Here is a 23258-nt window from a genome sequence, read left to right as displayed (position 1 = left end):
GACTGGAGCAGGGAGTCAAGGAGGTGTTACGGAGTGGTTGCTTTTGTCAGCAATACCTTTTTTTTAAAAATTTAACTCTTGTTCAAGTACAGTTTTCTTTCTTGTATTCCCAGCCCTGCCTCCCCCAGTGCTCCCCACCTCCTTCCCATCTCTGCCCCCCACCTTAGTTATTGTCCATGTGTCCTTTATACTTGTTCATGTGAGTCCTTCCCCTTTCCCCCTGTGATTCTGTCCCCTCTCCCCTCTGGACCCTGTCAGCACGTTCTGTATTTCAGTGTCTTTGGTTGCATTTTGCTTGCTTATTTGTTTTGTTGTTTAGATTCCTGTTAAAGGTGATATCATATGATATTTGTCTTTCACTGCCTGGCTTATTTCGCTCAGCATAATGCTTTCCAGTTCCATCCATGATGCTGCAAAGGGTAGGAGCTCCTTCTTCCTTTCTGCAGCATAGAATTTCATTGTGTAAATGTACCATAGTTTTTTGATCCAGTCATTGACCGATGGGCATTTAGGTTGCTTCCAACTCAGCAATACGTTTTAAAGGGCTGGCTGAGAGGGGGGCTGGCAAAGGTAAAAGGCATGAGTAGAGGAAATGGAGGTGGAAGGATACAGAGTGTTTCAGGTTTGGTCGAAGCAGTGGGCACATGTTTTAGTGGTCTTAGGTGATGCTATATGCCAGGCATGGTTCTAAGAGCCCATGTGTTTATCTATCTTTATACATGTTCATATAAACAGAGACACATACATGTTTATATATCTTTATATATGTTTATACACATATAAATATATGTGTACTATTAACTCATTTAATCCCTACAGTGACCCCATGAGGTACTGGGAATGTTTCCACCTCACAGATGAAGAATTAACAAGCACCTAGCCAGCTACCCAAGATCATACTGGTATTGAGCTAAGGTTAGATCCAGTTAGTCTGACCTCAGAATCTGTTTCTAACGACAAAGCTGTCCTGTTCTAACACAGAGGAAGAGCGAAGAGTAGGCCCAGGACCAGAAAGGTAGGCAGGCACCATTATTTGGAGGCTTGTAGCACCAACATTTAGGGGTACAGAGGTGGAAGAGGGGCCCCAGATGGAAATGGGAGGCTTTGTCTGGATGAGGATGGGGGAGTTTGGTGAGAGCCCTCAGGGGCCACAGGAAGAAAGAATTTCAAAGAGGGGGCTTGTCAACAAGGCCCAGTGCTAAAGGGAGTTCCAGGAGTTGAGACCAAGAGTAGGTCTGAATCAAGGAGAAAGCCGAGAAGGCCTTGGGGGAGGGAGCAGCCAGGCTGCACACACGAGGAGCTGCTGCCTGGGCTCTCCTGACTGCGCGGCGCTTTTCAGCCTTCAAGGGTTCTGTATTTTGAAGATGGTGAAGCAGGCACAAGCACTGGGTATTATTGTCTGTGTCCTTTTATCAGTTGAAAGAGATGAGCGTGACCGAGAGGGGCAGGTGAGAGCTGGCACTGCTAATTTGGCAAACCCGTGGCTTTTCTGCAGCCCAATGATTTTTGAAAGCGGTTTGCTATGCTGAGGCACAAGTGTGACTCCCTCATCGGAGCCCTGAAGCAATTGCTATTTTTCCTGGAAAATTGGGCCCACGTGGGCTCTCTGTGTGGTTTATTTGAGTTCCACTTTTATAGCCTTATTACCTTGTTCCCATGATGCAAGAGGCCTCTCTTTTCTCCAGCTTTGCTGTGAAAATTGTTTCTTAAAAGGCACAAAGTGATCTCTTATCATTCGGGTGGTGCTCTCGCCCCAGCAGCATTTTTCTGCAGACTTGACACACTTCATCACCCCTGACACCAGTTGGCATGTTTCTGTAATCGCTGGCAATTTACTGAGAAATTTTAGGCAGCTCTTGAATCTTACTACCCAGGTGTTTGCCACAATTTCTTCCAGAAGAGTTTGTGCATATAAATATCCATTCAGCTCCTTCCTCTCTGAAATGTGGTCCTAGCAATAACCTTGCTAGGGCCTTGTACCCAGTCTCGTTCTCTAGCCTTGGGTTGATAAAACAGTTAGCATGTGTAGAGGCCGAGCTGTCACCAGGCACTGTACTAAGGGGTTTATGTTCATGATCTTAATTATCCTCAGTCTCTATAAAGAAGGTCCTACTACTTCCCCCATTTCACAGATGAAGAAACTGAGCCTTAAAGAGGCAGAGTAACTTGCCCCATGTCACGCAGCTAGTAAATGAGAGGCCAAGGCCTCAACCCAGGCCTTTCTGACCTTCAAACCCACGTACTCCATTCATTCATTCAATAATGAACATCATTCACAACATGCAAGACACTGTGCTGTCCCCAAGGGATACCGCAAAGGCAAAGGGGGCAGGGGTGGAGGCTTACATTCAAATGTGGGGATATAGAGAAAAAGAATAGTAAACAAAGTATATGTTATGCTCTATGGCGGCAATATTCAACCAGTGTGGCACAGGAGACACACTGGTGTCCCTCAAGGACTTGTAAAGCATACAGCACCTATCTAGTCAGGGGCACTGACTGACCTCTTTCCCTTAGACTGTCTAATTAAAAAACGACAACATCCAACACAATAATAGCCATCTGGTGTGAATGAATCAAGATTATACCTATTTTTTGTCAGATCAGTAAAAAATACATTTTTTGCATTAAAATGTCCATATTACCCAAAGCAATCTATAGATTCAATGTAACTCCTATTAAGAATCCAATGATGTATTTCACAGAACTAGAACAAATACTTCAAAAATGTATATAGAACCACAAAAACCCCCACATAGCAACAGCCATCCAGAGAAAGAAGAACAAAGTTGGAGGAATCATGCTACCTGATATCAAACTATACTGTAAAGCCATAGTAATCAAAACAGCTTGGTACTGGCATAAAAACAGACACACAGATCAATGGAACACAATAGAGAGCCCAGAAATAAGCCCACACCTTTATAGTCAATTAATATTCAACAGAGGAAGCAAGCACATGCAATGGACACAGCGTGGATGAGACAACAGTGGCAGTGGTCTGACACCCTTATCTGGGGTCCTCGGGCCAAGCCTTGAGGCCCACTTGGACTGATGTGGAAGGGGTCTAGTGTTCCCTCTGTGTGGCTGAGAGATGACTCCACAGGCTGCTTCCAACCCCTGTTGTCTGTCATGTAAGAGCATAAGTGTGTTTGGGAGTGGGGACAGAGACAGTTGCCCTGGTTCTTCCTTGGCGATCATGACCTGCTGAAGTAGAAACTAAAGATGGCACTTTTTAATAGACAGTGATCTCACTGGAGCGTAGAGGGGAAGAGAGTATGCTAAACAGCACAGGGTATGAGCTGTGGCAATGAATATTGCATGTCTAGTAGGTACTGGGCAATGGCTAGGTAATTTGGTTTCCTTAGAGAGGAAAACAAAGATGCTGTTCCTACCCTCAAGACAAAGGTAGATTCTTATAGCTAGAACATAGAATGGCTTGGTGGAAAAAATTGTATTTATACCTAAACATTTATACCATTCACTATTTTTTCAGTGAGAGTGAATGGTATTATCTTTTTAATTTTAGTGTCCACATGTTCACTGCTAGTATATAGAAATACAATTATTTCTTATTTTTATCCTCTATCCTACATTCTTGCTAAACTTACTGATTAGTCATAGACATTTTTATAAATATATTCCTTGGGATTTTCTACCTAGACAGCCATATCATTTGCAAATAGAGATCGTTTTATTTATTTCTTTTTGATCAGTATGTTTTTTATTTCCTGCTGTCACCTCTTGCGCTGAGATTTCCGATACTGTCCTGAGTAAGAGTGGTAGGAGTGGACATCGTGGCCTGTCCCCAGTCTTGGGGGAGAGGCATTCAGTCGTCCCCCATTCAGTGTATTGTTAGCGCTGGGGTTTTCACCAAGTGTCATTCACACTTTGCTTGTATGGGTGTGGGTAGGACAGGAGATTTTCTGTGTTGTTTGGCTGAAATAGAGTCATGATTATCTAAAAGTTTTCTGTCTTGCTGGATGGAGCAAGCTTTCCCTGGGGCACCCCCCCCCCCTGCCTTTTTTTGTCTGTGCCTATTGACATTTCCAGGTCACCGGCTTCTTTGGTTTCAAGTCTTGGATATGTGAGGCAATAAAAAAATACAGGGACCCACCACTGTGTTCTTCCCGGGGTCTTGAGGTCCCTAAAAGATCTGCCTCCTTCACTCTGCTTCTCAGAGTCTTCTCATGTTTGTTTTCTATGTAACGTCCAGGTTTTTAGTTGTACTTAGCAGGTGGGATAGTATCTTCTTGGAAGCGGAAGTGGTTGGGAGAAATTAGAGAACATAGGCTGGAGCCAGGTTCTGAAGGGCCCTAAGAGCAAGGGTTTGACTCTGTACAGGGTATTGGAGGCTCAACTTTACAACAATGTGGAGGAATGGTTGTGTTAGGGGAGAGGCAGAAAGACCAGGAGGCTGTTGTCTGGGTCCAGGTAGGAGATAATGTGGTTCTAGACTGTGACAGTGGACATGGGGCGGAAGGAAGAGGAAAGTCTGCATGGGCAACGTGGAAGTGCGAAGAAATGAAGTTGGGTTTGCAGTTTCTAGTGTGGGCAACTAGCTATAAGATGGGGAAGGCAGGGGAGGAGTGTAAGTACAACAGAGGGGGTGTATTCTAGGCATTTTAGAGCACACCAGGAAATTTGGACTAACGGTGCTTCCCTTCAAGGACGGCTCCACAGAGGAAGTCTGACTGCTGTGTACAAATCCAAGAATATGCACTATGGGCAGAGGAGACAATATGGGAAAAAGCATAGATACAGGAAACAGCATGGTGGGCCTGTTGGGACTGCAGCCAGCTGAGGAATGACAGGGAATTGCTGGTTCCATACTGGGGAGGAGGCTGTAGGAGTTCACAAAACGAAGTTTCACGTGGGCGGTGATGCTGCCGGTGGTCTGTCTGGCTCCTTGCGCTCCGTTCTCTGTGTGTTTGCGTCAGTCTTTTCCACTACAGACAGACCACCCTCCCTGCGGGGGCTTCCCTGCTAACAGCCCCAGTTAACACTTCCAGTGAAGGGAGAATTCCTTCCTCTGCATCCATATGTCAAGTCCAGAGAAAGGTTCTGGTTGGCTTATCCTTTTGGACCAGTCACTGTTGCTAGGGGCTGGGGCATTCCAACCTGGGCTGGATCATTTGCCCATCCCTTTTGGGGCAAGCGAGGTCCTCTTAAGAAGAATGCAGAAGAAAAACATCCAGGGAAGGTTTTTTTAAAAAAGAATACTTACTGTGGCTTATTGTAATATGTTCTTGAAGAATATATAGTATGGCAATGTAAGAAGTCTTTGGAGAGTTTTAAGCTGGGGATGTGATCAAATCCAGGTTTACTTAAAATCATCCCAGACATTGTATGAGATTGTATTTGGAATGAATAAATGACTAGAAGTGGAAAGACAGTTTGGAGGCTGCTGTAGCTCCAAAGAGAACTGATGAGATCTTAGTTAATTCATTGGGATTCCACCTCCTTCCACTAGTTCCGTCAGCAACGTGGAGGAGAGAGAAAGAGACTGCAGACAATTAGGCACACAGGGCTTGGCGAGGGAGCATGGAGGGAGGGGCTTAAGGAGGGTTCACCACCACCTCAAGGGGGTAGTGACTGTTTCCTGGAAGGCTGCCTTTATCTTTGGGAGCTAGTTCTTAAGTGGCGGCACACTCGACAAATCTTACTGCTTCTTGAGAATAGTAAGCGTTATGGGCTTCTGGTGGTACACTAACTCAAAAAGGAAGCTGCCTGATTATATTTTTCTCCCTTTAAAGAGTTTTCTTTCTTTAAGAAATCAGATAATAGGAGATGGAGTCACGACTTCCAGTCAAGAAATAGACGAATGGGACGAGGTCACCGGCCCGCAGTCCCTGCTTTCCCCACCGGCCTGCCCCAGGACCACTTTAGCAACATTCGTTCCCTTGGCATTGTCCTTGCTAGGGAGAATGTTAAGGCTTGGGGGCAAAAATAAAAAAATGACATAATCTGACTTACGTTGTTACAGAGGCCCTCCCTTCTTGGGAATGGACCAAGGGTGGAGGCAAGAATGCCATCAAGAGTAGAAGCAGGGACACAGGGACACACTTAGGGGCATTGTCTTAGAGGCCACGGCAATCAATAATCCAGGATGGTAATCGTGGAGGGGATGAGAAATGGTCATATTCTGAATATATTTTAAGGGTAGAAATCGGTTTCAGTGAGAATTGGGTATGGAGTAAGAAGGAAAGAGAGGTGACAATGACTTCAGACCCGTTGGCCTGGGCCATTGGATTAAACTGGGATGGGTAAGGTTCTGAGAAGAGTACGTTGGGAGGAAGGTCAAGGGGTCTGAGTGAGACTTGTTAAGCTTGCGATGTCGAACATATCTTGCACAGACCTCTTGTCCACTTGACATTGTACTTGAAGCAGACAACAGGGGTTCATAGGAAAGATCCAGGCTTGGAAAGAAACCTGGGCATCATTAGCATGTACCTAACATTTGAATCCCTGAGACTAGATGAGATCACTCAGGGGTGACTGAAGGTATACAGAGAATAGATGAGAACAAGGATGGAGCCTGGGGACACTCTGACATCAAGAGGTGGGGACATGAGGAAGAAACAACAAAGGGAAAGAACAGTCGGGAAGGTGGTTGGAAAATCAAGAGTGCTATCACAGAAGCCGGGTGAAGAGAGTAATCAAACAAGAGGGAATGATTCGCTGGTAGCAAAAAGCTGTAGGAAGAGGACTAAGACCTGCCCATCAGCTCTAGCAACATGGAGGGTAGGTCTGTGTGTGCTTTTGGACCCAAGTTTAACCTTTCAAGTAAGTCATTGTGCCTGCCATGAAGGAGAATACCATCGTGCAAAAAGGGTCACTTTTTGATTGAAATAAATCTAAGGTATGAAGATAGTACCATGGGAGTCCAGCAGAAGGGGAGAGTACTTCTGGCTTTTATGGGGCGAACAGAAGTCAAATTCCTTGATGTCTTCATTTGCTCATTCATTCGTTCTGCAAATATTTTGGGGTGCTAGGGACTGGGAGAAAGGGAGATGGTGGAGTTATTGTTAAAAGGTATAAAGGTTCAGTTTTGTAGATGAAAGCTCTGGAAATGAATGGTGATGGTTGCACAACAATATGGATGTATGTAATAGCACCGAGCTGTATACTTAAAAATGGCTAAGCTCATCTGTTCTGTTATCTGTACTTTATCACAATACGAAAAATCAGAGAGAACACAACCTTATTATTCCCCCTCCCCTACCCCATGAACTTAGTTGGGAATATAACATTTGAATGGATGGCATTTTAGTAGAAGGAAATGATGTGGAGAGAAGCAGAAGAAGACATCTAGCCAGAAGGGATACTGGGCGGGTGGGAAGGGACTGGCTATGGGTCCTTTTTGTCTGGATTGTAGGGTTCACTGGGGGAGACCATTGAAGCTGACTTTGCAGCATCAGGCCGGGCGAGTCGGTGCAGGCCTGGCAGCCTGACTGTAGAATTGGGCTTGCCTTCTTGGATTCTGGGAGCCTCTGGAAGTTCCTGCCCAGGGGAGTGTCATTCCAAAGGAGTGCATTTAGAAGATTAATGTCATTAATCCTTCCTGCTAAACCATTGCCTATTAAAGGCTGTGGGATTGAGGCATGCATTTGTGTGGTAAAAATTGTAGGCCAGCAGAAAGTTAAGATACCCAGGCACGTGTTAATGAATTGAACAGGCTATTTTTCCACCCATTTTACAAATATTTACTGAGGACTATCTAAATACCTGTAGTGTGCTAGGCAGTGGGGGTAAGGGAAGGAACGAATTTACTAAATCTCTTCTCTTGATAAACCTACAGTGTAGGAAACCCCATCCGTAAATAAGAAATTACGCTGCATTGTGCCAAAGTGTTGCCATAAACACCTCACCAGAGTTCCATGGGAGCTAAGAGGAGGGTGTGCCCCGCCTGCCTGGGACACTGGGGAGGCTTCCAGGGAAAGATTGCGCAGTGGGTTTGAAGGATGAGCAGCATTTGCTAGGCAGAGAAGCGGAGATGGGCATCCTGGAAGGAGGGCAAATCAAAGCTTACTGGGAGTTGTTAAGTTTAAAGAAAACATATAAATATTCTCTTCTAAAGCTAAACTCTCATTTCATTGGCTTTTAGGTAGTGCTGACTAGAGTGCATGCTTTTGGACCCAAGCTCAACTCTTCAAATGTGGAATCCTAGGCCTTCATTGGTGAGTTTGTTTCACGTCTTATCAATTTATGCTATCTCGGATCAGTGGTTATCATTGGCACTGCTCTGTGGAAGTTACCAAGCCTGGCCCCTAGAGAAGCCCACAGTAGAGGTGGAAGGGGTCCACGGGAGAAGTGGAATCTCAGGGTAGACTTCTGTGGTGGCTGTGGAGAGGGGGCCGGGGGAGGCACATCCAGGGTCGGAGGGGGTAGGCGCCACTGACTTCATGGAGAGGGGGACAGAGCTTTGGCTTTGTTTGAAGGAAGAGTCAAAGGAAGAGGGAAATAAGTTCTTTGGGCTTGAAATGGTGAGTATAAGGTAATGTAAGCGGGCTCAGCAGCAGACCTTCAGGAACAGAAATGTCATCCAAAGGCATCATGGGCAAGAAGAACTTGGGCAGGATCTGCTGGGGTCTGATTTTTTCTAGACTAGGGTCAGCAAACTTTTCTATAAAGGATAATAGTTCTGGGTTCGTGGTCCCTGTGGTCTCTGTCAGAGCTACTCAGTTCTGCCATTGAAGCATGAAAGGAGCCATAGAGAATACATAAATGACGGGTGTGGCTGTGCTCCAGTAAAGCTTTATTTACAAAACAGGAAGTGGGCTGCATTTGGTCTGCAGGCTGTAGTTTGCCCACTCCTTTTCTGAACCCTGAGTACTGGGCTAAGGCACTTGGACCTTTTCCTGTAGGCCATGGGGAACCATTAAGGTTATTTTGGGCAAATAAGTGAAATGGCAGAAGTGACATGTTAGGAACATTCATCTGATACCTGGACAAGAGACATGGGCCCTATTCAAAGGCAGTGGCGGCAATCCAGGCATGACATCATGTGGCTAACAATGGTTAGCATGAGAGCAAAGGACCAATTGAAGAGCTATTGTAAAGGGAGAACCGTAGGATTTACAATCTTCTTAGACTTTAAAGACAGGAGCCAAAGAAGATGAAAATGTAAACTTGGGAGTTTACATGGTACCATTGACAAAAATGTGGATATCGGGTGTGGCAAAAAGTGGTTGACCTGTCTGGTTTCAGACCCGCTGAACTGAGACGACAGCAGTTCATAGGAATGCCCAGGAGACAACTGGAAACCTGGGCTGAGGCCTGGACTTAGAAGGGCAGGTGTGGAGAGGTAGAGCAGGAGCCATCGGATTAAATAAATTCTCCCCATAGTGAGCAGAGGGCCGAGCCCTAGGGAGTCAATAACTCTGGGATGGAAAGAAGAAGGTGGAAGAGATCCAGAGGCCAAGGAAGAGAGCATCTCAGGAAGGGGAGAGGACAAGGGAGGAGGGACGGGAAGGAAGGCTGCCAAATTTGTGGCAAGGGGGTTACAGATGGCCTTGAGAAATGTGATGTGTGATGCCACGAGCGGGGAAGAGGGGAGGAAGAAGGGGAGAGGAGGCCGAGTTGCAGAGGGTCCGACAGACAAAAGGAATAAGAAAGGAATCAGAGACATCAGTACAGAGACCACGCATAAGGGAGACACATACGATTTCAGTGTTTGCCCATCAAAATAACATTTTCTTTAGCTTTGAGGCAGGCAAAGCATGCTGTAACCGGTTCTCACTTCCTTCTCTGGAAACGAGCTGTGTTTGGGAGTTTGTGTGTACATTGGGCTTGCATTGTGTTCCTATGCTCCCTTTGAGGTGTGGTGTTCATAGCTGTGCCACAACTTGCACCACGGAATCCAGCCCATGTCTGGACTCTTGCCACTAGACAAGATGTGATCTGTTTGGAAAATACTTGCATTTGGCTAAGTTTGGAGGACCAAGAAATTGGAAGGAAACTTCTTACTGCAGAATCTTATCACGTATAGTAATTCATTCAACTAGATACCAATTTATGCTCTGATCATTTCAAATGCACCTTCTTTAGTTTGGCTTGGTTTATGTGAATATAGAAGTCGACAGACAGTGGAATAGAACTGACAGGTGTCACTGGTTTAGAGCCACCATTTATTGAGCATTCACTGTATACCTGGTACAGTGCTGAGAGTGCTTTGTCACTTTATCTTTGTTGACAACCTGTGACATGGGAAGTATTTTCATCTCAGCAATAAGGAAATCAAATCACAGGTTGAGTAACCTGCCCAAGGTTACGGGGAATTTGAACCCAGCTCTATCTGACCTCTAGTTTATGCCGCTCCCGGTTTCCCCCATGCAAGTCTAGAATTCCTCCTCCTTCTTACACAGAAGTACTAGAGACAGATCGAGCTCTTCCGGTTAAGTATTCAGAGACTCTAGTGGGTGTTGCCACTTCCTAGGCGATTACTGAAAGGGTGGAAGGAGTGTGGGATCTCTGGGAGAGACGAAGACCCGCTTCACACTCACTTTATCTGTTTCGCTAGATAAAGTCTCCCTTCATTCGGGGAAGGTGGCAGCCTTGGGCTTGAAAAGGAAACGTGACAGTCAGACTCCAGTCCCTGCTCTGAGGCAATTATAACCTACTTTCTGTTTAAGTGCTGGTGTTTCTCTCTGCCCACCTCCAACTTCAAGCTTCCAGGACAGGGTCCTGTTTTGTCTTGTTTAGTTCTGTGCCCCCAGCATCTGTATAGTATCAGACATACGGCATGTTGTCACTAAATATTAGTTGCTTCTAATGAGCCAGGCCACTTGGGACAAGGTGTGCCTCTGTGTGACAGGCACTGCTCTCAGCACTGTGGTGATAGAAGTGACATGGGACCAGTGCTCAGTCCTCATTAGGCCGACATCCTGGTGGGGGAGACAGACAGCACAGACGGGTGAGATGCAGTGATGGAAGGCCAGGCAGGCGTGATGATGCTCTGACTAAAATAAAGTGAGAGGAAGGGGTGGAGGGTGACAGGGCTGATAGTTTAGTAGGGTCATCAGGAAGTCCTCACCAAGAAATGAAGTGAGACAGTGAGGCTGTTGGGAGAAAATGTCATAATGCTACTGAGGTGACAATAGATATGTCAACTGAGCCTTTGCTGCTTTGGTTTAATGCCTTCACTTGCTGTGGCTGCTAACTGTTCCCCTCGGCAAGGGCTCCCTCTTCAGACTCGTGTCCCCGGCCGAGCCCTCCCTTCCCCTCCTTGGTCTGCTCACTCCTAGTCTGGCCTGCCCTCTCCTGGGTCTCCTCCAGCCTCACAGACCTCAGCCTCTGCAGTCTGCTTTGCCAGTTTTCTTTTCCTTGTCCTTAGCTTAATAAGGCTTTGCTTGGTTTCTTTCCTGTCACCCTAAGTATTCTCCCCGGGTGAGCTCATGCATTGCTTACCTCTGCCTGGACTCACCCAGATCTGCATATTCAGCCCGGAACCTCCTCCCAGCCCACACCACTAGCTGCTGCCCTGCAGGCACCTCAAACCCATCGCTCTCCTGGTGCCAAATGTGTCTCTGTCTGTCTGTTGCCTGTCTTGGGTGGGACTACACCCCCTCAGTTCTGTCTGCTGTAGGAGTCATCCTTGGCTTTGTCCTTTCCCTCAACTGTCATCATCCATCAGTTGCCACATCCTGAAGAGCCCATCTTTCTAATTTGTCACCTCACTCCTGCCCCCTCTGCACTCCTTCATTTAGGGACTCACCACATGGAATTTTTTAAAACAGCCTCCTCATTGGTTGTTCTCTGTCCATCTTTGTCCTCCCTCATTCCACCCCCACACTCCTATCAGCATGATGTTTCTAACTCACACATCTGATAGTGGATTTCTTCTGCTTAAAAGTCCCCAAGGGCTTCTCGTTGCTTCTAGAATAAAACCTAAGCTCCGTCAGCGGGCCTGCAGTCCTTTTCATAATCTGGCCTGTGGCCACCTTCCTCATTGCATTTTCCCCAACCCATGTTTCTAACCTCAGGCCGACTTTCCAACAGCCATAACTTCTGGGTGCCTTTGCCGGCGGGCCTTCTCCTGGGAATGACCCGCCCCTACGCCCCATGTTGGTAACTCGGCTCAAATTTCCATTCTTTTGGACACCTTCCTTCCCCATCTTGCACTTCTCTACGACCTGGAGATGACCTTCCTCTTGGCTCCCAGAACACCCTGCATTTCTCTCTCTCCCAAAGCACTTATCAGAATAACTGTTGGTTTACTCACTATCTGTTATGCTCAGTAAACTAAGCTCCTTAAGGGTGGGGCCCACACACACAGTCTCTGGGTTCTTGGTGCCAGCACAGTGCACCTGGCTCAGGAAGTATTTGTTGAAAGAGTGAGAGTAACAAAGTCTGTTTGTGCAGCCATATAGCAGATTTGTAACATGATCAAATGTATGTGAGGTTGAAGTCTCATTGGCCATTGAGTTTGATGGGGCCCCTCCTTCTCCTCACTGTGCGTGCAGCATAGCTTGTTCTGGGCTTGGGTTTGTGTCTGTCTGTTCTGTCTACCAGCATACTGAGGCCTTAGGAATAGAACCTCTCTGTATTCTTTACTCCTGACTTTAAAACAAAAAAACAAAAAGTCCTCCCCTGGTTGGTATGGCTCAGTGGGTTGAGCGCTGGCCTGTAAGCGGAAATGTCACCAGTTCGATTCCTGGGCAGGGCACATGCCTGGGTTGCAGGCCAGGTACCCAGTTGGGGGCATGCGGGAGACAGCCAATCTATGTTTCTCTCGCTCTCTTTCTCCCTTCCCTTCTCTCTAAAAAAGAAATAAAATCTTAAGAGAAAAACTGTTGTTGATGGGATAGTAATAGTTATTCACAATGAAAAATCATCCATCAAGAAATGCTCAGGAATGAGATCCACCCAGCTTTATCCTGGACGAATCCCAAATTTTCTAAATTAGCAACAATAATGATTCTTGCTAACTGCTGACAGCTTCTCCCCCACAGTTCAGCTGAGAATGCTTTTCTGGCTGGAGGATGAGGATAGCTGGTGGTCTTTTGTGGAAGTGCCCAAGAGCCTCTTTATCTTCGTTAAGCCCTCAGTGATTACAAGGAGTGGGCCCTGGCCCCAGGAATGCCAGGTCCACGCCTGGACTGCTGGCACAATGCACCGAGGAGATAGCCAACACATTCTCAGGTTTTCATTTCCTTCTTCACTCCCTGGTTCTGCCACACAACTGGGAAATGTGCTGAGAAGCAGCCTTTACTTGGGGGTTCACAGTAATCTAGTAACACTTTCTAGAAGAAGCCTTCTTCACACACAGGGGTCCTGCTGACTGGGGTGCTCCAGCAGGCACTTGGGACCCCTGTCCTTGCCTGGACTACTTAGGATGGAGTTTTCCCTTTCGGGGACTTTCCATAGCTGTTCCCTCGACATGGAATGTGTTTTCCTTCTGGTTTGCCTAGTTCATGCCTATTGACCCTTAAGATGTCAGCTGATTTACCTCTTTTGGGGAGGTCTTTCCCACCTCCCTGATAAGGTCTTATCATCACCATTACCATTATCTTTTTATACTGCTTAGTGATTGCTCACTGCTCACCACGTGACCAGCACTGTCAGAGTGCTTGGTGGTTACTACTTAGTATTAGGGCCTCGGGAGGTGTCAGCTGAGGTGTTGTCCCTGTTATCCCAAAGATGACATTCAAGGAAACTGAGGTCCAGGTCAACTGAGGACGTGCGAGCCAGGGGGTTGGCCCCATGCCTGACTGGGTTGGTGCCCTCAGCCAGTCTTCTGTGCTCTGCCGGTCCCTCTGCCACGCATTCCAGCAGTCATTACCCCGCTGGTCCACAGCACTCATCACAGAGGTCATTTTACATGTGTTTGCCTGGTTATAAATAAATGAATGTTTGCTCCCCCACTGGGCAGCCCTGTAGCCCCATGATGGCGGGAGCCTGACCTCTACGTGGGTGCTCCAGACTTGACTGACAGCCTGCCTGACTGCCCAGACAGACACACACGCTGTCCTTGCCCCTTGCATCACAGGCCTCTGGGCTAAGAACGGCAGAGGGGTTTCCTAAGGGCCCCTTGCATTTGGCCTGCACTCTCACCCCCCCCCGCCCCGCCCCGCCCCATTCCCCTGTCAGAGCCAGCTGGGCTAAGGAAGCTCCTGTGCCTCGGCAGGGCCTGTCCCTCGGCAGGGCCTGTCCCTCGGCACATTCCCTTAGTTCTCTTCTTGTAACGCCATGCCATTCCTTTGTAAGGAAGCGAGCCCTTTTTCCTCCCAGGACAGGGCCAGCATCTTTCCTCTGCTCCTCTGCACGGACACCCGCTCTGGGGAATGGCTCCCACCACCACAGGTCACAACGACCTGGTCTTTCTAGAGCCCCTCAGGCCCAGCCCTGGTGTGGGCTCTGTGACAGAGCAGAGCCTGGTACACTCAGGTTGAGGGGGCTGCCCGAGGGAGGAAGGGTGGGCAGAGGTTATGACCGTTAAGGGCAGCTAGCTCACACTACCACTTGTGTGCACGTGTGCCTGTGCTGGTGACTGTGTGTGTGCACATGTGGTTCTTGCTCGACATTTTACTTGCATAATTCATCCTTGTACAAATCAGAGACATGTCCAGAGACATTAGTCCTCCCTCAGGGGTCTAATGTGGCACTTTGAATAATAGATATTTCACAGCTGCTGGCTACATAAATATTTTCTCTTCTCCCAAGCCAAAGGTGCCTCCTCTTTCCCCCACCTTGGTACCTTGGAGACCACTTCATAGGGTTGCTGTGAAAAGGGCCGTCAGAACCCGCTTCCCGGACCCCATTCAAGTCTCAATGATGTGAAAGCCCCAGCTGGACCCCAGCAGGCTGGGCGGGTAATGGATACTTTGCTGAGTGGCAGGGAAGCCCAGTCCTCTGGGGGACCTTACTGGGCCTCCAGAGCGTGCTAGGGCCAGGCTGGATGAGCTCCAAGTGACACTGGTTTTGAGCGGGCAAAATAAAAATAAAAAAGTGGCTTCTGGCCAAGTGGGGAAAGTGGGCATGGGGGAGGAGCCGAGGAGGATGCCAGCCGTGCCTTCGGCACATTTGGTGCTACAAACTGAGATTGGTGGGTGGCCTCCAGGACGAGGGTGCCTTTCAAGGGCACTGGTCACACTGGTCTCAGTGGGGCCTGCTGCGGAATGTCACTGGTCACACTGGTCTCACTGGGGCTCTGTGCTTGCTGGGGTGTGATTTAAGACAAACCACACTCTCTAAGCCCCAGTTTCCTCGTTTATAACGGGATGGTGAAAATATTGACAGTAATCACCTTTATGAGGTTCTTCTTGTGCAGGTGGAATGAAAATGTACAACTTGTAGAAAATTTCTGCATTGTACATACATGTAGAAAACACCAAATATCTGCTGTCACTGTTGTTTTTAAAACGTTGTATTGTGAATAGCAATTGTAAGCAGACTTTGGATGAGGTACAAAGTCTGGATGCAAGTTGAAGGCTGTGAGGACTGTGTGCGAGGAAAGCACTCTGTGCATTGCAAATTATATGCAGTATCATTATGAGCAAAAAGATATCTGTTATTGTTTTGGCTTTGGGAAAAATGAGCACATTGTATGATGTTAAGTCCAAGTTTGTTGTTGCTTCTGTTCTTTGTTTTGGAGGGAGACTTTTCAGAGAAGCCTTTACTGGAATCTTGCCCAGAGGCTATGTGACCCACGCGGGAGATCCTCGGTGCCAAATGCCTGAGTAGCACCTGGTACCAGGGCACATTGCTATGGTCACTGTTAGTTTTTAAATATTTAATGATAAACATTTAATATGCAGTACTGTAATAAGTTCTTACAGGTTCATTGACAGTGAATGGTAGGAATCACCTCTGGACCTGAGAAGTTCTCACCCAGAACTTTGTGTCTAGTGTAGCTGAATACGTTTAGATGATTTGTTCAGAATTAGATATGGACAACTACCATTGTTTTCTCAATGCCGGAAGTGTTTTCTTAGCATCGACTGCTCTTGAGTTTGTCTCCTTTCTGTACCATGTCCTTGCCTCCACCTGTCTTCCTCTGAAAATAAAATTGAACACAAATTACCTAGTTTTAAAAATGCAGGGACTATTATTTTATTTTAATTTTTATCCTCACCCGAGTACATTTTTTCATTGCTTTTAGAGATAGAGGAAGGGAGAAAGGATTTAAAGAGAAGGAGAGAGAGGGAGAGTGAGAGGGAGAGAAACACTCATTTATTGCCTTTCTTAAGCACCTCAACCAGAGATTGAACCCACAACCCAGGCATGTGCCGGGGCCGGGAATTGATCCCAAGTCCTTTCAGTCTGTGGGATGACGCCCAACTAACTGAGACACACCTTACAGGGCAAAAATATGTAGATATTTTTAAGCAGAGGTTGGAAACTCTTTGTTCAGTGGCTGCATCTGACCTGTAGATGTATTTTGTTCAGCACTGACAATGTTTTAAAAGTTTTAAATTAGTGACTAGCATTTAAAAATTGGTAGGTATTGTTTTGAAATCTGGATCCCTAGCTCTTCATGAAAAAGCGAAGGCCTGGCAGCAGGAGTCCACCCTCCCCAGTCAAGCTGCGGGGTGCCCCCTCCCTTCCCCTCCCCTCCCCTCCCCTCCTCGGGGACTTGTCTCTCTGATTTGCTGGGCTCTGCTCAGCTGCTGCAGCTTTACGTGGCCTGTAGGTAAGCGAGCCTGTTGGGTGTACCCAGAGCCTCCTAGACACCGAGCATTAATTTAAAGCATATTCACTAGCAACTTTGATCACGGATAGGAAGGTCATTTCACTCATAAAGTTGTCCTTTTTATGATAACCCAAGTGGCCTTTATAGTGTATTATTTAGGCCTTTGGGGGTTTAGTAGAGTCTCCTTCTCTTCTCCCTGTGCGAGTTTCTCATTAACAATTTTTAAGAAGTCTTCAGCAAGACTTATAAGCCAACATAAAATGTTGGATAATGTAGGATATAAATTTTGATTGCCTCTATTTAAGGGAGGTTGAAAACAAGTGTACTGCTTTAACTCAGTAACTTATGATGGTGTAAATTTGAACGGTTAAAGACGCTTAGCCCTTTTTACTTGCCATCTTATAACATTGGTTTTAAATTGGCGTGGTCCTTATTAAACAGGTGAGGGGTTGGAGAGTCTTCCTGCTGGAAGCTGTCCCCATCACAGTTTTTCTCTCAGGCAGGTCCTTGCCTCCTTGCAGCCAGTTAGTGCACGGGGATGGTGCCCGCATGCCCATATTCAGTGTGGCAGGGTGGGGAGGGGTGGGGCTCCCACCGATGAGGGGCTCCCACAGTGGTTACTTTAGGGGAGTCTTCACAAACACTGAATTATTATCCTGTGAACTTTTCAATTGTCTTGCTTTTGTCACCATGAAAGAGTACACACACTTAAATTCAGACAACACTGAACTGTGTTAAAGAAAAAAGTCTTCTGTGACCGCCCTACCCCAGTCTCCCCAAAGACAGGCACTTTTGAGACTTTATGGGGTACAGTCCTGGACTTTGTCATTTGCTTGTGTCTCCCCACCCCTCACCCTCACCCCCAACATGCTGGTTTTTACTTGTGTGCTGTCAAAACAGAATCTCTCTATGCATACTCTTCATCCTGCTTTCCTTTTACGGCTTCCTTCTAATTACTACATTATCTCTTTAAGTCTCTATGTGCAGATAAATGTGCTTCATTATTTTTAACGGTTGCACTCCATGGTATGGATGCATTTCAAGTTTCTTTGCTCATTTCTTGCATGGATAGACCCCCAGGTTATGTCTGATCCTTTGCCATTGCAACCACGGCTGCTGGGGGAGATTGTCACCTATACCTGTCAATGAGGGGCTGTCAACCTTTGCATTAGACTCCCTGTGATACAGACACCAAGGAGTGGGACTTTCAAATTGAATAGTTTACCATGTAAATTTTAAGTCAGTATTGCCAAATTGTCCTCCAAAAAGGCTGTACCAATTCACAATCCTCCCAAAAGTGTCCAGTTATTGCACCAATAATCTAGTTTTTGCTTAAACATGTATAAGTAAAGTAAGCTTTAAAAACTCACCAATATGCCATCAAAATGATACATTCATTTTAGAAAAGCATTCAAAATACATAAAACTGTAGATATAATTAAATAATTTCCATGCCTTGATTTTGGTGGTTATCATCCTGTAGGGGGACAAAAATGCCCCCAACCACTGCCACCAATTTAATTATTAAATACTTGTGTAAGGATTGCACTTGTCCAGGAAGCCTTTGGAAGAATAACAGCCAAATCACAGCCTCCTTTTCCTCAGCCCTCCCAGGGCTGCCTTGTCCCTCCCACCAAGGCCGGGTCAGCATCAAAATAGGCCGCACCAGGGAGTGCCAGGCATCAGGCCCAAGAGACTTGGGGAGAGGGCAGTGGTAGGTGATGTGGGGAGGCACCGAGGGCTCCCCACATCACCTCCCCACACCTGACGTTCAGGTTCTTCCCACGTGTTTTCTCAGAGCAGGCACTCCCCTCTCCCCACTACTGTATCTGGGGACCCTTGAGCTCAAAGGAGGCCTGACTTACCGTTGCACAGCTGGTAAGTAACAGAGCATTGTGCCAGGTCTTCTGATCCCAAAGGCAGTGGAGTCAGACCGCTGACTGGCTTTTTGCACGCAGCACACCGTACATGTTTCCTTTCTGAGCTGGAGGTGGAGAAAGGAAAGGGAAGTAACATTCCCGGACTTCCTGTGGCCACTTTTGTCCACAGCTCTCTCCACAGAGTACTGACATTTATGATCATGTTTTAGAACATTTCCTTAGCATTTGGGAAGGGTCTGTGAATTCATGATAAGGAGCCTTAACTGATCACATGTGGTTGAGAACTGCTGATCCGGAATATATCTTTTTCTCCTTAGAAAGGGCAGGTCTCTGGAGATGGTTAGCTTACCACCTGCTAACTGCATGTGAAATTCTGAATTCGGTCCTCTCCAGAGGCATCCTCTCTGTCTCTTTGACCTCGTGTCTGGCTTTGATAACAGGTTATCCTATATTGGCCAGAGCTCCTTAGCACTACCCTCACTTCTGAGCCTGACAATGGATTTGATACCCAGACCACACATTCTCCCAGGGTGCCTTCACTTCCTTAGACCCAGGCAGGGTGGTCTGGTCTGGCGAAGACAGGGATGTGGAGCCGGATCCCTTTTACTGGGAGCATGAACCTTTTTCTGTTGACTTCACCTCTCTGAGACTCAGAGTCCCCCTTCTAGAAAACAGGGGTAATAAGTCTGCCTTGTAGGGGCATTCTAAGGAATGCATGAATTAACATCTGAAAGGTGCCTCTGAGATGTTCAGCACAGAACAGCTACTTTATAATGTATATCTTCTCTCATTTTTCTGCTGTAGAGAGAAGCTTCTCCTCTGGGGATGCCCCAAACTGCTAGCTGCTGGCTGGGGGCCCTGGAGCCAGGGGAAGGCCACCTCGTGAGCCCTGAGAAGACTCATATGCAACGTGCACTCTCAGGAGCTCAGTGTTTGAAGGGGGGCTCAATAGACAGAGATGGTGTAAATCATGCGTAATAAGAATCAATTAAGAGAGGGAAGATTAATTAACTTCCAGGTGGGGTGGGATGGAAGAAATCATCAAGTAAGTAGGGTATTGAAGGTTGAATAGGAGCCTGACAGAAAAATAGGACCACATATAATAGGCAACTTTCTCCATTAATAATAAAGTTACATCATTTTAATGTATATACTTTAACTTCTCTTGACTCTTACCAATACACTGATGTATTCAAATTCATCCTCTCTCTTTTCTCTCCCCTTGTATTCTGCCCTTCCTTCTATCTACCCTACTTTAAGGTACTCGGCCGCTAAAAATTTCTTAGGAAATTTCTTTATGCTTTAGTAAATTCTCAGAGTATGATGCTACTTTATTCTGCTAAGTTTTTCACAAGAGCTTGGGTGTAGCTAACCTTTTCCATCCCTTTTTTCTACAGTATGAGTAAGTTCCTTGTTTTCTTGGCAGTGACAAACTACAGGCCATTTGATGGCTACTGAGTCACTCCTGTATACCAGGGCCATGTGTCATCCCATTTAGTCGCCAGAACAACTTTGTAGAGCAGGGACTGTTAATTCTTTCTTACACATGAGGAAACCGAGGCCGAATGAGGTTAATATACTGAATGTCACAGAAGTCGGGGAGCCACAGTTCCACTCTGGGGTTCTCTTCCCTTTCCTCTGCTCAGGGCCTTGCACACAGCAGGTGGGCAGTGAACATTTGTTGAAGGAATGAGAGAGCTGCGCCACACAGTCAGTCCATTTAACTCCTGCTGCCAGTTTTGTAATCCCTGGGCTTGGTGATAGCACTCCTCACTTGGCTTCCCACTTGTAAGTGGGGCCCCAGAACCACACAGCGGCAGTAATTGATGAAAAACTCAATTTCCCATCCTTTATTTTTTATTTCTAAGGTACTTGTAATCTTTGTTTCTCCCTGTAAGGACTTTTAGTGGGAGTGCAGGCACAGTGCTCCGAGAGCCCAGTCCGGGAGTCGGAGACTCAGGTTCCAGCTGCGTTTCTGCTGATGGCTCCCCAGTCATAGTGGGTGAACCCCACCCACTCTGCAGAATTCCATTGCTGTCTGGGGTTCGGGTGGCCCCTAAAGATTCCGATCGCTGTATGACCTATTGCAGAGTGAGGCTATGGAGTGTGCCGGAAGGAACACAGGTGTTGGTGTGGAGAAGACATGAGTGTGAATCCTGGCCCCTGTCTTCCCATCTCTGTGACCCTAGGCACAGCACTAACCTCTCTGATACTCGTCGTCCACATCTGTAAATAGGTCAGATAGGACCCATCTTCAGGGTCACTGTCAGGGTTGCAGGAACCCAGGTAAACCCAATCAGTGTCCTGTCCTCTGTTTCCAACTCCTGGGCACTTTGGTTTGGGACTTGCTGGGAGCTTCTGCAGTGAAACACCTTCCTCAGGTGTGGTTATACCTCACAACACCCTAAGACACTCAACTCAACTCTTAGATTTCTTGAAGCTCTTTTTTGCTGTTAAGGAACTTCTAAAGGAAGTCACTGTTCTGCCCCATTGAGCGTTATACGCATTTCAGTGACAGCACCTTACTTCTTCCAACCTTTTCGCTCCTTGCACACAGCAGCTGCAGTGAGTCAGTTTGCATGTATATAATTTCTTCTACGCCAATTTGAAGAGAGACCTCCATTCATCTAGCAAATGTTCTCCATGCCCAGCTGATGTTAGGAGGTGGGACACAGAGAGGAGTAGACTTAGTCACTGCTCTTACAGTAGACTCACAGTCCTCTCAGAGAGGAAGTGTGTAAATAGTCTGTGCTGAGACTTGGGCTCGTGACATCATCAAAGCAGGAAACAGGGCACCATGGGAGAAGAGGGCACTGAGTGGCTCTCTCCTGGGGGGTTGGGAGGGGCCTCACAGACTAGAGATGACTTCTGAGCAAGTCTTAAGATGGGGGTAGGCGAGATTGACCAGATGATTGTCAGTCCAATGACAAATATTGTTTAGTCATTTGTAATCTGTCTTTCCTCTGAGTTATCTATCACTTAGGACAAAGCATGTCATACGGTAGGCCCCCAATAAATATTTGTTGAAAGAAAAAACAAAAACCCTTTTGGAGGAGAAAACCCAATGAAAAGCCCTGGCTTTTCATGATCAAGACATCATTTAGCTAAGGATTCAAGATCCATACAGAAGAAGTGTACCAAAATAAGAAAAAAATAAAAATTTCCTCTGACAATTTAAAGATGGAGAGAGAGAAGGAATCTGTGCTGCAAAGGTCCAGGCGGAGCATTCCAGCCTGTGGGAGCCACATCGTGGAGGCCAGAGCTCTGGGGCAGTGACATCTGGGTGTTCGTCTGGAGCTGTGGCTGAGAGGTGGAGGACCTGAGTGGCCATGTCCTGTGGTCATCCTTACAGATGGCTCCAGACCTTTCTCCCGAGCCCCCAGCTTACATACCCATTGCCCACGCAACATCCATACTTTGATATCTTAAAGGCATCCCAGACCCAACATAACGAAATAGGAGTCTTATTCTTTTTTCTGAAGAAGAACAAAAAGGCAAAAACGTAACCCTGCTCCTCCCCAGTCTCCCCCATATTATGTGGCAGCAACACTTACCTGGTTACCCAGGCCCAAAATGTAGGCGTTTCCATGCTGTTCATCCTTTTGGTCCTTACGTTGCCTGTTTGCAATTCTTTTTAAAAATATCTTATTTATTTTTATTTTTATTTTAGAGAGAAGGGAAGGGAAGGAGAAAGAGTGGGAGAGAAACACCAGTGTGTGGTTGCCGCTCATGTGTCCCCTGCTGGGGACCTGGCCTGCAACCCAGGCATGTGCCCTGACTGGGAATCGAACCAGCAACCCTTTGCTTCACAGGCCCGTGCTCAATCCACTGAGCTACACCAGCCAGGGCTGTCTGCAATTCTCGGTAGCTGTTCCATCAGAGATTATCTCTAAAACCATCACATCTCCTTACCCTCATCCAGATGTCCCCCATCTCTCAGCAAGGCTCCCTATTTCCACTCCGGCCTCGCTGCTATGAGTCTTGTACATAGACAGGCAAAGGGACCTTTTAAAAAGTAAACAGGATCTCATCACTTCCCTGCCCAGAACTCCCCAATAGTTTCCTAGCATCCTAGGAAGAGACTCTAAACTCCTTGCCATCATCTCCTGCCAGCCCCTCCTACTTCTCTTGTCTCACCTCCTAGCACTGTCCACTTCTCTCATTCTGTCCCAGCCCCTGTGTTTCTTGCCTCAGAGCCTTTGCACTTGCTGTTCTCCGTGTGGACCGCTCTTCCCCAGCGTCTCTGCCCAGCTCACCTTTACTTCATTCTGCTTTCTGTTCAAATGGTCTTTCACCTGTGTAGAAAACGTACTTTTTCACCCCATCCATTGCCCCATCACTCTGTTCTTACCCTACTTTATTTTTCCTCTGTTAGCACTCATCACTGCTTGGCTTTGCGTGATATGTTTATTTTTCTTTATTATTTGTCTTACTCCACTAGAGTATAGGTCTGTGAGGAAGGGTTCTTGTCTCATTTATCTCATTTACCCCTCTATTCCCCAGGTCCCAGAACAGAGCCTCCAGGCACACAGTAGGTGATCATCATATTTTAGATAGGTGAATGAAAATAATGAATGAATTTATGCAAGTTAAGACTTTGGTGTTTATTCTGTGGGTAGTGCAAATCTAGTAGACATCTTTCAGGAGGTGAGTGACGTGGTCAGCACTTTTATTTTAGAAAGCCAGCTGGTGGCAGTGTGGGGGCTGGACCGTAGGAGGAGGCAGCAGAACTAGTTAGAGGCAGT

The 23258-nt window shown here is 46.8% G+C and overlaps 1 protein-coding gene across 10 annotated transcripts in view; it reads left to right on the top strand.

Annotated features, from left to right (window-relative positions):
- The window catches only part of BMAL1 (basic helix-loop-helix ARNT like 1), a 104884-nt gene that overhangs the window by 23757 nt on the left and 57869 nt on the right, over window positions 1-23258 (top strand). For all 10 annotated transcript variants that reach the window (XM_037050032.1, XM_037050030.1, XM_037050033.1 and 7 more), the window contains exon 2: window positions 8108-8180. The gene's annotated coding sequence lies outside the window, so the exon portion shown is untranslated. The remainder of the gene's footprint in view (window positions 1-8107; window positions 8181-23258) is intronic.

Source organism: Sturnira hondurensis, unplaced genomic scaffold, assembly GCF_014824575.4.
Source record: "Sturnira hondurensis isolate 20B ecotype Veracruz unplaced genomic scaffold, ASM1482457v3 Scaffold0006505, whole genome shotgun sequence".
NCBI lineage: Eukaryota > Metazoa > Chordata > Mammalia > Chiroptera > Phyllostomidae > Sturnira > Sturnira hondurensis.
Note: the sequence above shows the minus strand (reverse complement) of the source record. Positions and strands in the feature narration are given on the sequence as shown.